The sequence below is a fragment of the Ambystoma mexicanum genome, chromosome 1p (genome assembly GCF_040938575.1).
Source record: "Ambystoma mexicanum isolate Mex_15411 chromosome 1p, UKY_AmexF1_1, whole genome shotgun sequence".
Taxonomy (NCBI): domain Eukaryota; kingdom Metazoa; phylum Chordata; class Amphibia; order Caudata; family Ambystomatidae; genus Ambystoma; species Ambystoma mexicanum.
In genome coordinates this window covers 1173591175-1173596915 of record NC_090921.1, presented here as the reverse complement: position 1 = coordinate 1173596915, position 5741 = coordinate 1173591175, and positions in this window count along the sequence as shown.

Here is a 5741-nt window from a genome sequence, read left to right as displayed (position 1 = left end):
TATCTAGTCCCACCTGGCCCTGAACAGTACCCGGGGGACCGGGCATAGAAATTGGATTAGTTTATACAGTGTGGAAACCACGCCAGTATGACTAGAGGGGTTGGTCACAAACTGGACCAGTATGGAAGGAGCCGGTATAGACTGAAAATCATTCCACAACCCCCAGAGCATTTCCCGCAGTCTATAATAAAGTAGCAGGGAGACGGCATTCCATGAACCATGACTCTTTAGGACATCCTATTGTATGTATTTGCCGTCATGTACCATGTCACCCAGGGAACGGACATCTAATTTCTTAAACTGTGTTCCCCAGAACTGAGAGGGATTCCATGAACCGAGTATAAAGTGAAGACACTGTGATAATTGCCACCTACACCGGCACCAGAATTTGCCTGGTCGCACGCCCACTGGGCCACATCTATGGGTTGTATCTCGCCCCTGAGGTTTCGTCTGGGTGTCCCCCATAGCAAGCTTTTCAGATCGGATGGATGGGCAGCTGCCCTTTCTAGTTTGATATGCGGCAGTTCTGCACAGGTGTGCCACCACCATATGGCATACTGGATCTGAGTGGCGAGAAAGTGTACGTACAGGTCTGGGTAGTCCAGGCCGCCGGAGACATACAGCAGTGTCAGGGTGTCAAGAGCAATCCTTGCCTGTTTACCCACCCACACCAGTTTAGATAACAGAACGAGCGTGCTTCCAGAACCATGAGGGTGGAATCAATGGAACATTATTAAAAATGTAGAGCATCTTAGGAACCTCTACCATATTGGCGAGGGCAAGATGTGCGGCTTGGGACAGGGTGAGTCGGATCCAGACACCGTCCCTGCGCTATAGCTGTTCAAGGGCCACTAAATAGTTTTCCTCAAGGATCTTGGATGGCGAGGTGGAGACAATTATCCCAAGACACCTCATACCCCCGGGGCACCAGCGCAATTCGTTGCCGAAGTCCGATGAGAGTACAGTGGAAGTTGGTGGCAAAATTTCAAGTTTTGGACCAGTTTATACGTAACCCTGAGAATCCCCCGAATATTGAGATTTATGGCTGAAGACTTGCTTGCGGTCCTTATAACATATCGTCTGCATAAAGAGAGATGATAGAGATATGTGAATAAAGCTTAAACACTCTGGGCCTCATTACGACCCTGGCGGTAAGGGGTTTACGCCAGCGTTAGCTGCGCCGACCCCTTACCGCCAATTACGAGGTCCCCTAGCGCCATGGTGCTTTTAACACCTGCTTTTAGCAGGTGTTAAAATCCATGGCGCTAAGGGACCATGGAGTTAATTACGCCACCGTAATTTACGGTGACGTAATTAACGCCTTCCCCACTCCCATTATGCCCTATGGGGCAAAAATGGGGAAGGGTAAATGGGGATTGGGGACTTACCGCCCCGCCAAGGTCGGAATGGGGCGGTAAGTCCGCCAACCACCATGGCGTAAACGTAGTTTACGCCATGGTGGTAAAGTCACGGCCCAGGCGGTAACTTACCGCCTGGGTCGTAATGAGGCCCTCTGAGTGAAATTCCCTTATGTTTTTTTATTTTTTTATTTTATTGGTTTAAATTCAAAACTTTAAAATATTGCACAAAAACACAACCAACACAGAAACAATCTCAACTCTCCCTTCAATCCTCCCTTTTCATAATAGTCCAACCTATCCATTATGAATTAACCATCTTATGTTGTTTAAGTCAATCGTTCTGCGACTGCTCGCACATGTTTAACCTCTCTTCAGTTGAAACCAAAAAAGATGTTAAAGGCATAATTAGTTTCATGTCAATGCTGTTCCATATTCTCAGCCACCATTCTTCCGTGCACACAGTAGGATGATCGTCACTCCAGCGGCCCAGGTAAATTGATCTTTCGTCTCTCAATTTCGGGCAAAACAACACAAGATGTTTGAGTGATTCCACTTCGTTATCACAGAAATGGCATGAGAGATTCAAACCTATGTTACAAGCCCAATGGCTGGACCACTCTTTGGTTGTGAAAGCATTTAAGCAGAACAGCATAAAGAGCCTTCGTGCTTTGGGATTTGGAAATAGCTGCAGATACTTTTGTAACACGTTAAAGCCTCTTGCCTCTGCAGGTGAATTTGTCATAGCTCTAGCGGCAAATCGCTCGCTACACGTGGCCTCCCAATCGGCTCGCCAGATCTTCACTTCTGCTGCCGTGGGATTTAAATGAAGAGTTTCCATGCTAATGTAATATGCAAGTAGGAGATATTCACAGCGTTTTACCCATAATGAGACAATGTCTGTTCCACACGAAGGCGCATTGTGAAGGATTCGGAATTGCTAGATTCTCTCGTCAGCTCTGGATTTCTGAAATAATGCCAATAGGTTCCAGCTAATCCGAGCATGCCAGGAGATTAAAGCAAGTTCATACCTTATGCAGACAGTCGAAATTACAAATGGTAGGCTTAAGGCTTTAGTCCAAAACATGTGCTCCAACGATGCCCAATGATTGAACGAGCATCCGAAAGCATTCTCTGCTCCGTATGTTAGGATCGGCGACACTTTCTCTTCATAGAAGTTTCTCAAAGGTCGTGTTGAAAATTTTCCGAACTTTCTGTGTAATAGTAGGCCCTGACATGCTAACTGACCACATTTCCTCTTTGATTCAAGTATCCATGGGCCATCGCAAATGCTAGAATTCAAAATCATGCCCAAATACTTTACACTTTTTGACATACGTAGTCGATCCTGGCCTAACTTCCACACAAACCTTGACCCCTTTACCATCTGTGTGCTCTTAAGTTATGGAACACTAATATTTTGCTCTTTGCTGCGTTGATTTTCAGAATGTTCGTGTTCACATATTTTTGGACTGCCTCAAGTTTACCTTCTAAACCGACCGGGGTTAGATCCAGGATGACTAAGTCGTCTGCATACAGTATCCAACTCATTTGGGATAAATGGAGCTTTGGTGGAAATGCCCTCATCGAATTTATTGCATCGCCGATGTCTGAAATAAAAAGACTAAAAATTGCAGCTGCCAACGGGCAACCCTGTTTGACCCCCTTGTGCGTCTTAATATGAGAGGACAGGTACCTGTTTGGTCTAAACGGATTGCGATGGACGTGCCCGTGTGCAGTTCTTTGATAGCCTCTAGTAAACCGGCAGGGCAGCCCCACAACCTCAGCTTTTGCCAAAGTAACTCTCAATCAATCATATCGAAAGCGCAAGAAAAATCCACAAAAGCAAGATAGACTTTGATGTTTGCGCACAGTGGTTCCATTTTCAGCAAATTCAAGACAAGCAGGTTCAGAGAACATCCAACATTTTTTACAAAACCTGCTTGTCTTTCGTCAACTCTGTTAGCTGATTGGACCCAATTAATCCGTTTTTCTTTTTTTTTGGAGAAATGAAGCGTAAATCGTGCCCAAGACATCCAGCAAGGCCACAGGTAGGTAATTTTTAGGTGACATTCTGTCGCCTTTCTTGAAAATTGGGACAATTATCCCCGTTTTCGATGAGGTAGGCGACTGTTGGTGCAAATTAATTCTCGCAAATAAGTCAAAGCATATATCTGCCCAGAGATAGGGGAACTGTTTAATCGTAAAATTCGACAACCTGTCTGGACCAGGAGCCCTAGAATTTTTAGCTTTCATGATAACATCTCGAATATCTTCTCTTGAGAAATTTAAATCCCACGGTATTGTCTCATACACCAATGAAGGAGTGGTAGCCAGGTTTTTATTATATAATGTTGTAAAGTGCTTTACCCACTCCAGCTCTGATACCAAGCACACTTATAAAGCTCCCTGCGGCGTTTCCATGTGATTGATGATTTGCCAAAACTCCCCACTGTTCTCATTTATTAGGGTCTTCAGCATGGCCTCTGCATCTTGCTGATGTAGCAGGAATTTATGGCCTTTTGACCAGTTCTTATAGGATTGTTTGGTTGCTCTATTTTTTGACGCTATTTCACTCACTGGCCCTTGCTTGTATCTCCAAATCTCGGCACGCATCAATCTCTTACGCTGCATCACCATTAGATCAAAGCAATGTGTTTTATGAAACGACCATTGTTTTAGCCCAATAGAAATTCCCTTATGGTGCATGTAAGGGGTTCAACGATTGGGGCATAGGATTGGGCAAAAGGGGACCCCTGTCTCGTTCCCCTAGTAGGAAAAATGCTGCCTGAAGTCAGCTAGGTCGACAATATCGTGGCCTGTGGGGCAGCATATAACAGACGGATCCATTGTATGTAATGGAGACCCAGACCAGATCTGCGCAAGATTTTGAACAGAAAAGGCCATTCGACTGAGTGGAAGGCCTTCTCGGCGTTGAGGGCTGCAACCACAATTGGAACGTCTACCGTAACATCATGCATTAGGGAGAAGAGGCGCCTCCAGGTTATTTTGCGTGGACTTGCCAGGGATAAAGCCTGCCTGGTATGGGAGAACTAATGCTCCCATTTGGGGTAGAAGTCTATTTGCTAATAGTTTTGCCAGGATTGTATTGTCCGTATTGATGAGGAATAGGAGCTATATGATGCGCAGTTCCGATGGTCCTTGTTTAGTTTAAGCAGGAGTGTGACAACTGCTGTCCTGGTGGACTCCGAGAGGAGGCCAGTGGACATGGAGAATTTGTACATGCTACATAGATGCAGAGCAAAGATCTCTGCATATTGTTTATAGACTTCTACAGAGATGCCGTCCTGCCCAGGGGCCTTACCACTAGGAAGATGCCAAATAATCCTGCAGATTTCCTCGATTGGGGGTGGAGGGGGGGGGCGTTCATCAGGTCCGCCTTTGTGGGGTCAAGCCATCCCAGGGCAACCTGGTCAAGATATGATCTGATTTCGTCTGAGGAGACACAGTTGAGATGAATAGAGTTGACTGTAATAATAGTGAAATACCTTATTTATCTCGCCAGTCTCCCGAACCAGGTGCCCGTATAGGTCAGCTACCTCCAATATCCCTCCTTGTCCCTAGTCCTTGCGGATCGCCCAGGCGTGAGTGTGGCTGTGTCTGCGTCTGCCGCCTTCAGCATATTTGGTCACTAGAACCGGGTCCCCTAAGTATTTGTCCTCCCTATGCGCAGTCTCGGAATATTCAAATTCACATTCTGGTAAGCTGTATTGCGCCGGCCAGGGGGACGAACAACATGATGTAGTCTAACCTGGAGGGCAGTGTCATGAGCCCCAGAAAAAACGAGAATACTTTTATATCGGGATGCATATGTCTCCATATATCCACCAGCCCAATGGATTTGGCTATATCCCCCCAGGTAATGGCCGCTTTAGGAAGTATTGTTTGTGTTGTCGTAGACCGATCCAAGTTTAGTGACAGTGCCAAATTAAAGTTCCCTGCCCATACTACTTAGCATGTAGGGAATTTATGGGTCATGACAGCGCAATTCTGAAAGAATACAGGTGAGTCAACATTAGGAGCATAAACATTAATAAACAAAATCTATAACGCTAAGCATTCACCCGCACGAAAAATATAGCGCCCCTCTGCATCGCATATTTTCTCACACAACTGGCATTTCAAGGACTGATGTGTATATGTATATATATTTCTGAGGCTTGTGGAATCTGCTTAGATCACATGCTGTGCATAGGCTGACATCTAGTGGAAGCTGCGGAGTATTACAGTTTGTTTTTCGAAACTCGAAAATGGGCGTTGACACAGGGCATGCCAGTAATACTATCCCTAGTGTGACGTCCACTGTACCCAAGATCCCTCACGCGTCTAGGATCCTCAGATTGTTTTTTTCCGCCATACTGG